Source organism: Lepidochelys kempii, chromosome 5 (assembly GCF_965140285.1).
Source record: "Lepidochelys kempii isolate rLepKem1 chromosome 5, rLepKem1.hap1, whole genome shotgun sequence".
NCBI classification, from domain to species: domain Eukaryota; kingdom Metazoa; phylum Chordata; order Testudines; family Cheloniidae; genus Lepidochelys; species Lepidochelys kempii.
In genome coordinates this window covers 1,160,998-1,172,708 of record NC_136384.1, presented here as the reverse complement: position 1 = coordinate 1,172,708, position 11,711 = coordinate 1,160,998, and the positions used below count along the sequence as shown (strand labels likewise).

Below are 11,711 nucleotides of genomic sequence, written 5' to 3'. Positions count from 1 at the left end.
CTAGTGTGTTGTTGGAAAGGGTGGAGCAACTCTGTCTAATCAGGGTGAGATCCTAGCCAGGGCACAAGGAGAGCATGAAGATGTGTGATTGTGTTACCTACTGAGGGTGTGGAAACCTGTAGCAAGGAGGAAAAGATTCCTGAACTTGTGTGTGGCAAAGGGAAGGAGAATGCTTCTAACCTTTTATCTAGGAAGTCTGTAAGTTTGCCTGAAAGGGGATTGTGTAGGAATCCGCCTGATGGACCAGAGGTGATTCTGGATATAAGGGAGACCCAGAAAGAGTCTGTTGTTGTTCAGGAAAGTGTTCCCCTAGAGCAAGCCCTAGGTAAAGAGGGTAAGAGCAGAATTTCTGGGAGGGGTGAATTGTTGCATAGAAAAGCCCTTGGGAAAGGAATCCTCATGGAGTCTTTGCAAGCAGTTTACTGCAAGTGAAGGGTGTGAAAATGATTTAATCAAGAAAGTTTCAGTTCCTAACAGCCAGAAATTTTCTGTTGTGAATGGATCCACTGACTTTCCTGTTGAAAGATCCAGTGTGGATAACTTTGAGAAGGTCTCAGATGGAGTGAAAGCTGTTAAGAAAGGTATACCGTCCTATAACCAAGTGGCTGTGTTTGGCCAGCTTGTTGGGGAGCCAAGGTTGTGGAGAAAGGGATGTCTCCATGCTAGTTCTGTAAGTGAACAGTATGTAGCCCAGGTCAAGATGGGGGCCCTTAACCAAGAGAGCCCGAATTGCAGCCCTCCAGACTGGAGCTCTTGGAGAAAACCCAATCCCCGTTTGACCCCCTGGGGTTTTGGGGTGGCCAAAGGGCACGGGCTGCAGAAACCTTCCCACATGTAGCCTGCTAGTGCTATCGACCACCCCCGACCTAAGGGAGGGCGTGAAACTGGAAGGGCCTGGTGTAACTCCTACCAAGGAATGGGAGAGATGCTGGGGCATCCATGGGAACATTGGTGGCTTCGAACTTCCCCAGGTCACGGGGTAAAGTGACCCCGCTCAGTTCCATCTCTAAGGGGGGAGAGATGTGACGAAGTGGGCCTGTTCTTAATGTTTCCTCCGAATATTGTGGGGGTGCCTCAGTTTCCCCTAGGCAGTTCTTAAGTATCTAGGGGGTGGGATAAGGGTGTATGATCATTGCAGAGCCCTAGAGGGCAGGTGTGTGCAGGGGTCTGGACACAGAGAATGGCCAACACCCTGTTTCCTGGCAACTGATGGCCTGGGCCCTTCTCCCCTGCAAGGTGAAAGCTGAAGGGTTGGAGAACAAAGGAATCAGGTGACCACCTGGCCCAGGAAAGGAACAAAGCCCAGAGGAGGAGGGGCTGGAGGGAGTTTCAGTTTGGGGCTGGCTGGGACATGGAGTGAAGTGCAGACGTGGTTGTCTGGCTCACTGGCCCCAAAATGGACCCAGCTGAGGGGTCCCGTTCTCTGCACCTGTAAGCTCTGTTTTAGACCATGTTCCTGTCGTCTAATAAACCTTCTGTTTTACTGGCTGGCTGAGAGTCCCGTCTGACTGCGGAGTTGGGGTGCAGGACCCTCTGGCTTCCCCAGGACCCCGCCTGAGCGGACTCGCTGTGGGAAGCGCACGGAGGGGCAGAGGATGCTGAATGCTCCGAGGTCAGACCCAGGAAGGTGGAAGCTGTGTGAGCTGTGTGTCCTGAAGACAGGCTGCTCCCAGAAAGGCGACTGCCCCAGAGTCCTGCCTGGCTTCATGGGGAGCAGTTCCAGAGCATCGCCCAGGGACTCCGTGACACAGAGTGTGGGAGAGTCCAGGCCCTGCACCCCTCTTCCTGGGATTCACCGTGACTCTCAGCCAGCCAGTTAAACAGAAGGTTTATTGGACGACAGGAACACAGTCCCAAACAGAGCTTGTGGGTACAACCAGGACCCCACAGTCAAGTCCTTCTGGGGGGCAGGGAGCTTAGACCCCAGCCCTGGGGTTCCCTGCGTTCCACCACCCAGCCCCAAACTGAAAAAAAAACCCTCCCGCAGGCTCTCTCCCCCTCCCCCCAGCTCCTCCTCTAGCCTTTGTCCAATTTCCCAGGCCAAGGTGTCAGCTCTCCCAGCCCCCCTCCTGGCTCAGGTTAGAGCCTCAGGTATCTTCCTTCAGGGGAAGTCTCCCATCGCCAATGCCAATGCCGACAGTCCCAGTGAACCTCCCCGGCAACCCTCCTGGGGCAAATCCGCCCCACTCCCTGCTGCGTCACATCTGGCGATTGGATTTGCCCCTGTTGTCTCAGATGCTCCACTGATGTGGGGATTAAGGCCCAGACACCTATGTCTGTTCACCTGCCATGAGAGGAAACAGTCCCCTTCCACCCACCAGGTAACAATGCAGCAGGTAGGGGAAACTGAGGCACACACAGGCTTCACACAAATATTACAAACGATTTCCAATTTTGTCACCGTCTCACTGCAGACACTGGCTGGCTGCGTCAATCACTAAAGAGTGGACGTGTCTCTCCCAGGGCTCTGTCTCAGTTGGACTCGCTGGGCAGAGCTCACAGCACGAAGCAGGGGGGCTGGAGCCCCAGAGACTCAGTCTCGGAGGCGGTGAGACCACGTGGCTTACTCTGGAGGAAGAGTGAGACCCGTAGAGGGCCTGTCCCACTGACGGGCGCCTCCTAGAGACTGGTCCAAAGCTGGGGGCGTAGCACCGATCCTGTGGGACTGGGACCACACGTCTTGAGACAAAGTTCTCCAGTCCAGACTGGGCGGGAGACACCTCCAGGGTGGACCAATGTGCATTGCACGTCCTACAATAGGTGTCTGTTAGCATTCAAAGTCTGATGCCACTGACAGCGGGCAGAGCCTGCAGAAGGACGCTGCCAGGAAGAGGTAAATAGTGGGGTGGGGGTGGGGACCCTAGGTGAACATCACAGGTCTGGTCTGGTGCATTTGGGGGAAGACACCCCAGCACCCTTCAACTAGGCAGTGATCTGACGGCAGGTTTTCTTCATGAAAATGGACTTCAGCCAGGCTTGGTTGTAAAGACCAGGGTGGATTCAGAGGCAGGCCACCCAGGTGACCTTTGGGTGAGAAACTTCGTTAGACAGGAGGAGAACTTGGTAGTTCGGTTCATGAGAACACGCCTTCTGATGTGTACGGAACTGTTTGCTCCCATCTCTCACGCTGGTTTCTGCTTGAATCGCTTGTGTTACTGTAGTTGAACTCAAGCGCTGTGTCTGGTACCGGGGAGGGAGCGAAGGGAAAGCTGGGGTACACTGCTCCTTTGGAACAGGGGATCTTGGATCTCTCGGGGGATGCAGTGACTGGGGCTGGATCACAGAGCGGAGGGGACACTTTGCAGGACCTTGGGGGCTGGGGGGATCGGTTGGCAGCCTGCAAGGCAAAGGCAGGGCTGGTACAGCCTGGTGGAGAGGACTGGAGGGCTGCCAGGCTGGGGGCAGCAGGGGGCTGGCACCGGCAGGGATAACAAGGCGACTCTCAGCCCTGGGTGCCCTGAGAGGCGTCACAGTACGTGCACCCTGTCCGGGCAAACCCCTCAATTGTCCCTGTCTGCCTGGGGTTCTAGCCTGCATCTGCCTTGCAGGGGGACGTTTCTCCCAGGGACGCGAGAGAGCCACCCTCAGTTTTCTCCCTTGCTCCCACTTCGCGTCGGCTTTTCTCCTGGCCAGGGCAGCATCAATCCCCAGCCACCTGGCTTCCGGCTGCTCTTCCCGGGTTCGCCAGGGCTGCCTCCCTGGCTCCCCCGGCACTGCAGGGTACAGCTCTCCGCCCTGGCTCTGCCGCCAGCACAGGGCCTGGCTCCGGTGGGGGGAGACTGGGGGCTGCCACAGCGATGCTCAGTGCAGCCTGGCTGTGCTCTGCCTCGGTTGCTGCCGCTTGCGGCTGCCTCTGGCTGGGACTGCAAACCAGCCGGACACCCCCTGCCCTCCGCCAGCGCCTCGCCCTCCCCAGCACAAGCCCAGCGCCCCCAGCCGCTGCTCTCCAGCCTCTGCTGGCGCACGGGCAATGGACCATTGTGACGAAGTGGGACTGTTCTTAATGTTTCCTCTGAATAGTGTGGGGGTGCCTCAGTTTCTCCTAGGCAGTTCTTAAGTCTCTAGGGGGTGGGGTAAGGGTGTATGATCATTGCAGAGCCCTAGAGGGCAGGTGTGTGCAGGGGTCTGGACACAGAGAATGGCCGACACCCTGTTTCCTGGCCACTGATGGCCTGGGCCCTTCCCCCCTGCAAGGTGAGAGCTGAAGGGTTGGAGAACAAAGGAATCAGGTGACCTCCTGGCCCGGGAAAGGGACAAAGCCCAGAGGAGGAGGGGCTGGAGGGAGTTTTCAGTTTGGGGCTGGCTGGGACATGGAGTGAAGTGCAGATGGGGTTGTCTGGCTCACTGCCCCCCAAAATGGACCCAGCTGAGGGGTCCTGTTCTCTGCACCTACAAGCTCTGTTTTAGACCATGTTCCTGTCGTCTAATAAACCTTCTGTTTTACTGGCTGGCGGAGAGTCCCGTCTGACTGCGGAGTTGGGGTGCAGGACCCTCTGGCTTCCCCAGGACCCCGCCTGAGCGGACTCGCTGGGGGAAGCGCACGGAGGGGCAGAGGAGGCTGAATGCTCCGAGGTCAGACCCAGGAAGGTGGAAGCTGTGTGAGCTGTGTGTCCTGAAGACAGGCTGCTCACAGAAAGGCGACTACCCCAGAGTCCTGCCTGGCTTCATGGGGAGCAGTTCCAGAGCATCGCCCGGGGACTCCGTGACAACCATCCCTTGCAGGGGTGAGGCGGGGCCTTCAGGATTCGGCCCCGCGTCGGCGACCCAGGAGCCTCTCCGGCTGCAGGCTGCTGCCCATCCCGGCAGCGTGGGGCGAGTCCAGTGAGCCCATCAGCCCCAGCCAGCCGGGGACTGACCCCAGAAAAGAGCTGGGGCTCCCCTGTTCTGGGAAGGGGGCTCAGCCACGGCACGGCTCTGTGCTGTCCTGGGAGGAGCCCCCGACCCGGGTCCCTCTGTCGCTCACCCTCTGCTGAGAGGTGGGTGGGGGAATGATGCTCCGCGCTGCCGTGGGGCTACCCTAGGCCTTGAGCGACTGGGCTCTGCCTGGGCTGTGAGCCGCTGGGGCACGGCTTCCCTGGGTGCTGGTGAGGGCTGCGTATGGGTGCGCTGAAGGGAATGGGTGCAGGGGTCCCCCTCCCCCGACACACGGGCTCCCAAGAGAAGGTGAGACGGGAACATTTTAAGTGTTTATTGGTGAGCTTTACAGAGGTGGGGTGGGGGAAACAGCTTCCCCCCGCCCCCCGGCTGCTGCTGCCCATCACCATTGCAGCTGGGTGCCTTCCCATCAAATCTAGAGCGACAGCACGGTCCTTAGGGGGCTTCACGGAGCCTCTGGCATCCTTCCCCTTTGGGGATAAAATCGGGGTTGGGGGATGCAGTGGGGGGCGGGGGGTTCGGACGGGGAAAGCCTTGTCGAAGAGGGAGGTGTTGCAGAGTTCCTCGGAGAGGCTCTGACCCCGGATTCACCTGATCTCCAGAAGCTCATGCCACCGCCGGTCCCCTCGCCCGGGCATGCCGGGTCCCGGCTCAGACACTGTGCCCTGGACTCTGCGGTCTGCACTGCCCCAGAGGAGCGCAGCTGCCGGGGGGCCAGAGAGTGACAATCTGGCTCTGGCGGAGCGGGGGCTTGATCCGGTGATTGCTCTGACGGTTAGGCCTGGGCAGGACCTGGGGGCCGCTGGACGGAGTGGAGCATGGGCCTGACGGGCTCATGGGAGCCCAGACCCTGGGGCGGGCGGTAGCGTGGGGGTGCATGGGTCACTGGGCTCCCAGGAGGGCAGGAGCACCGGGAGCAGAGGGGAGCAGGTCACCAGGTGCAGGGTCCTGGGTCTGGGCCCTCAGCCGCTCTCACTGGGGATCGAGGCAGGTGTAGGTCGTGTTCCCCACCAGGAAAGTGGGAGGGGCAGAGCCGTGGACCCACTGCAAGGTGAGGGCACTCTGCTCACAGATCCAGCAGCAGGGGTCTGTGCACGACCCGCCCGACAGCCCAGGGCCCGACAGCCTCCCACAAGCCAGGTAGGAGGCGGTGGAGCGCGTCACTGGGAAGAGCCTGGGCGGAGAGAGCAGAAAAGGCAGCGTCAGGACGTCTCCTGGGTCCTCCTTCATGGAGATCCCTGGGGGCAGCACCCAACCCTCCACCCCACAGGGGCTTGGACAGAGCCGGGCTGGGGCCCCAGAAACCAGGTGGAAACTGCAGCTCAGGGGCCCCTGGGCCCCCAGGAACCAGCAGCAGGGTGTCCGAGGGGATTGTACCTGGGAGCACTCGGTCATGAGAATGCTGGGTCCATCTAGTCTGGTCTCTTGACTCTGCTGCAGCCTGGCTGTGAGGCCATGGGCAAGGCGGGCACTGCCCCTTGCTGGTGCCAGCTGTAGGATGGGGGCACCTGGGAGTGCAGACAAATCTACCGTGTTCCTGCAGCTCAGGCATGACAGGACGTGAGGGGAGCCCCCAGGGATCAGCTACAGCCGGCTGGAGACCCAGCTCCCGGCCCCCCCGCGCGTGGAGGAGGTTGTGAGGGGGGAGCTCTGTGCAGCCGGCATAGCAGGCAGGGAGGGTGGGGGAGCTGGGGAGAGCAGGCTGGGGGCAGCTCCTCTGCCTGTATCGGAGGCAGGGGCATGTGGGAGCGTCCCAGCACCCCAGGGTCCTGGAGGAGGCCCCAGTGGGCAGTTCTCTCGGGAGCCCTGGGAGGGGAGAGCCGTGGGGCTGAGGCCTGGGCTTACCTGTTCAGTGCAGAGCCGTCCACCCACTTCCAGTCAAGCCTGGCATGTTCCTTCTTCAGCCCGATGTGGAACGTGTTGCTCTTGGACACACGCTGCAGGAAGGCCTACCACACAAGGAGCCGACGAGTGAGTCCCAGCTCCGTGTCACACACGTCCACATCCTCACACACGTGTGCACACACTCGCACACGCTGCACCACGCAGCCCAAGCCGCTGCGGGCAGAGCAGTGCGGATGGGCAGACCGGCGCAGTCCCAAGGGCAGCTCGCTCTCACTGGCGCGAGGTTGGGCAGTGCCCGCCTGCACAGAACAGCCGGCTGCCTGGCGAACAGCCGTGGTCTTGGGCCCAAACCCAGCCGGGCTCCGTGTGTCTGAACGGCACCTCTAGCAGCCCCCCGCCCCCCCCCCGGCGCTTGGCCGGGCCAGCACCCTCCTCGGAGAGCCCCACGCAAGGAGCCCACTCGGCCGGTTTATACCGACACGCCTCTTTTGGGCTGCCTTGTCTCCTGGCCAGTGCTGGGACAGAGCCGGACGTGGTTTTGCCTGGTATCAGATGGGGGGGGGGCATTTTGAACAGCTCGGTGCTGCGCCCCCCACTGGCGTGCTCTTGCATACACACGATGTGCAAGGTCAGCCCAGCGGGTGTGAGGGCAGCACGCTCGTGAAACCGTCTGGCGTCACCATCTGGCGGGATCCCACACGCACCATGCACACGGGGTCACCCCAGCAGGGGCGGGGTCACCCCTTTCCCAGAAGTGCTGGAATGTCCAGAATTCTGGGAGCGTGCGACCCCCACGCTCCCCGCAGCGCAGCGCCCCCTGATTGTGCGGGGAGAGCACCTCCTACTGCGCCCACCCTGCTCTCTGGGGCACGTGAGCGTCCCTGGAGAGCTCCCGTCACCATGCACCCCGCGCGGGAAGGGCGCCCCCTCAGTCTACATGCTGGAATTGCACTGGCAATGGCAAAATCCTCTGTGCCGGGGTGACCAATGAAATCTGCCAAGAACCCGCCAGCCCAGTGCCAGGCCCCTCCTCCCTGCCATAGGCCTTGCCCCGGAAAGCGTGGGGCGGGGCCCCGCACTCCCTTTGCCAGCTCCTCCAGGCATTCAGCGCCATGGCCAGGGAGGGGAGTGTAGCTGGGTGCAGGGCCAGGAGCAGGTTTGGGCAGCACACACAGTGCCCCAGTCCGTGCCCCTGGTGCAGCTGCCCTGGCCCCGGCCCCGAGCACTCACCAGCGTGGTGTTGGCTCTGATGGTGACAAGCTGGGCGCCTCGGGAGCAACAATCCTCTTGGCTCTTGGCCCAGGCCTGCTTGGCCGAAGAAAAGTAATAGCCCTTCCCAGCGTCCCAGAGCCAGCCGGCTGGCCAGAACTGGCACCGCCCCGTATGGAGAGAGCCCAGCCCACGCTACGGCAGGGCCAGCCAGAGCAGGAGGGAGCTCCAGACCTGCCTCTCTGCCCCAGCCCTGGGGTGCGTACAGCTCTGCCTCGGCCACAGAGGGGCCCACCCCAGGATCCCCCAGCTGACCGGAGCTCCTAGGATGAGCCGGCGGGGGGGTCTCCCAGCGCTCGGGCTCCCAGGCCGTTGAGGGCTTGGTGGGCTGGAAGCAGCAGGAGGTGATGGGCAGCCAGGGCAGAGCTGGGGGTGAGCGTGCTGGAGCACTAGACACGAGGCCTAGATGGTGGGTGCCCACAGCCAGTGGGGAAGAACTCTGGGCTCCTCAGTCCTACAGGGCTGGGAACTGGGCTGACTCTGGGGGGCAGCGAAACCCTCCCCAAGCCTTTCCCAGGACCCTGCCCCACTCGCGTACCTGCCAGGAACCTCTCCCACGGCTGCATCCTGTGTTCGAGGCTCTCTTCCATGCTCCTCAGCTTCGGGGCACAGCTCCCCACTTGCCCTAAAGTTGCAGACTATGAACACAGGAACTGCCAGCCTGGCTCAGCCTGGGGCCCCTCTAGCCTGGCCTCTGGCTCTGGCACTGCCCAGTGCCAGCTGCGACAGAGGACAGGACAGGGAACCACGGCATGGCCAGTTGTGGAATAACTAGCCCATGGGGGAGATTCCCCCACCCTGCCAGTTAGGGCTTGGCTCAGGCCCTGAGATCACAGGTATTACAGCCCATCTAAAAGCTCCTGTCTCCTCTCTGCTGGAGCTCTGGACGCCCTCGTTAGCCATGCAATGTTTAATCCTCATTTGGTTCCTGCTGAGCTTTTGGGCTCAGTGTGTCATGGGGCAGAGAGTTCCCCAGGTGCACGGCAAAGGTGTTTTCTTGTCTCAGTTTCAGGTTTGTTACCTCTGACTCCCCGGCTGGGCCCTTGTCCCTGTTTCATGAGCTAGGGAGAAGAGAAGTTCCCAGTGTCCCATCCCTACCGGGCGGGTTATTCTGTGCCCCTTTGTCCCCCTCAGGCCTCTCCTCCCTGACCCGCACAGGCTCACCTGTTCAGTCTCTTCGAAGGGCAATCTCACCAGGCAGTGACTGGTTTTCATTGCTAGTTTCTGAACACCCTCTGACCGCGCAGTGCCCAGCATCCCGGGGCTCGCGGCAGCCCACAGATCTATACAGTGACACTGGAGAATTCTCCAGTCTGGTCTCCAGCTGGGGTCTTTTGCAGCCGGACGTTTCGTTGGCTTTCCTGCCTGCAGCAGTGTGCTGAGCAGGTTTGGCTGAGGGTTCAAGTGACTCCTTTCTTTGGGCATGACTTTGCATTTGTCGTATTGAATTTCAACTGCCACCCTGCAGCCCGGGCAGCAGCCTGGCCAGGCTCTAGTGAGAGCATCCCCTAGACGTGCTGGGGTGGGGGGGCAAGAGGGGAGGCTGCAGCTCCCCCTCTCGAGGGGCTGAGGGAGGAGACCAGAAGCTGGCTGTGCCAGGCAGCTGCTTTGGGGCTACTTGCCCGGGGCTAGTCCTCTGGGAACCTTTGCACAGCCCCCACCCCAACACTCAGCTGGCCCTGGCTCTGAGCAGGATCCTGACCCCCCAGGGCCATGTGGGGCGGGTGCTGCAGGGGCCGTGGGGTGACAGTGACTGGCCGCTGCCCATACTCACGGTGCAGGCCCTGGCCGAGTACCGCTGCCAGGAGCAGGATGCACAGGAGAGCCAGGCCGAGAGCCACCCGCTGCCAGGGGGATGAGGGCAGCTGCTGCAGGGCTAAAGGAGAGGGAGTCCGTCGGGATCACCGCTGGGGGGGCTCAGCACAGCAGGGTCCCCCAGGTAACAACTGGAGGAGCTTTCGGGAGGCCTCAGCATGGTGGGGTCTCCCTGGGTCCCAGCACACGAATCGCTGGGGGGGAGACCGCGGCGGGACACTCAGCACAGTGGGTTCCCCTGGGTCCCAGCACACAGATTACTAGTGGGGGGAACTCTCTAGGGGGCTCAGTGTGGTGGGGTCAGGCTGCGGGAGGGCTGCCAGCTCAGCCTGCCCTGTCAGGGAGTCCCCTTTGGTTGAGTCTCTGATATAACCTGTGTTTTGCCCGTTCCCCGTCTCTGGCTGCCCGCCCAGGGAGCTCACAGCTTCACGGACATCAATGCCCTGGCTCTGGGAGAAGGACTTCAGCATCCGCAGCACGGCAGCATGGAGAAACCCAGGCAGGGAGAGGGGCCACAGAGCTGGGAATAGAAGTCAGATCCCCAGCGCCTTGTCCCCTGCTCCGAGACCTCCCGAGAGCAGCAGGTCTCACAGGCAGGGTGGCTGCGTGTGCGTGCCCGGGCATGTGTCCTCGTGTCTCTGGAGTGAGGGTCCCTTAGCTGGGACCCCAGCTTTAGTGATCCCCCTGTTCCGGCCTGTCCCCTCCCCAAGCCGCTAGCTCCTTCATCGTAGGCCTAGCCCCCTGAGAAGCGGGCGGGGTGTGAGCGCCGCAGGGGGTCCGTTACCTGCCGGTGGGGCTGGTGCGGGGAAGTGGATGTCGGCGTACATGACCCCCTCTGCCGTCTCATGGGCTCCATCCATGCTCCCTGCCACGGCAACACCCCCGCCCCCGCGCAGCCTGGTGTGATGTGAAATGGAAAGTGTCTCTGCACGTTTCCGTCCCCAGAGACGCCAGCTGGGCCGGCGAGTACTCGCGGGGGCGGCAGCCGGCTCGGCACAGCCCCAGCGGCTCTCCCAGGGGAGACAGGGCAGTCCCAGCAGAGACCTAGCCAGGGGAGACAGGGACTCCCAGCAGAGCCCTGGCACGGGGAACCGGCTAGGCTGGCCATGCTGGGCTCCAGCTGCTCTGCCAGGGCACGGCCATTGGTCCAGCCCCACACGGAGCGGCCCCGAAGGCGACAAAGCCCCCCTCGCTGGTGCCTGGCTGCTCTGTGATGCAGTACACACCTGCCGGGCTCTGGTTTCTCCCTGTCATGGCTGGTGGCTCATGCATGGAGCACATGACAGTGGCCCTGCGAGGACAGACAGATGTGTCGTGGGCGGCCTTCCTGCCCCCGGCCACCACTGCCACAGGCCTCAGGCTGCTTTGTCTTGCCTCTATGTGCCCAGGACTGAGGGGAACAGGGGCAGGGCAGGAGAAAGTGAGCAGGGAGCTGGCTGCAGCCCTGCCCATCGGGGCCCTGTGCCCGGCCCGACCCTGGCGCGGGGAGCCCCAGCTCAGCCCGGCCCATCGGGGCCCTGTGCCCGGCCCGGCCCTGGTGCGGGGAGCCCCGGCTCAGCCCTTGCGCGGGAAGCCCCGGCTCAGCCCTGCCCATCGGGGCCCTGTGCCCGGCCCGGCCCTGGCGCGGGGAGCCCCGGCTCAGCCCTGCCCATCGGGGCCCTGTGCCCAGCCCGACCCTGGCGCGGGGAGCCCCAGCTCAGCCCGGCCCATCGGGGCCCTGTGCCCAGCCCGGCCCTGGTGCGGGGAGCCCCGGCTCAGCCCTGGCGCGGGAAGCCCCGGCTCAGCCCTGCCCATCGGGGCCCTGTGCCCGGCCCGGCCCTGGCGCGGGGAGCCCCGGCTCAGCCCTGCCCATCGGGGCCCTGTGCCCGGCCCGACCCTGGCGCGGGGAGCCCCAGCTCAGCCCGGCC

The 11,711-nt window shown here is 62.8% G+C and overlaps 1 pseudogene; it reads right to left on the bottom strand.

Annotated features, from left to right (window-relative positions):
- Positions 1–5,819: 5,819 nt before the first annotated feature.
- Positions 5,820–10,912, bottom strand: LOC140911994 (killer cell lectin-like receptor subfamily B member 1B allele C; annotated as a pseudogene).
- Between the last annotated feature and the right edge of the window lie 799 nt (positions 10,913–11,711).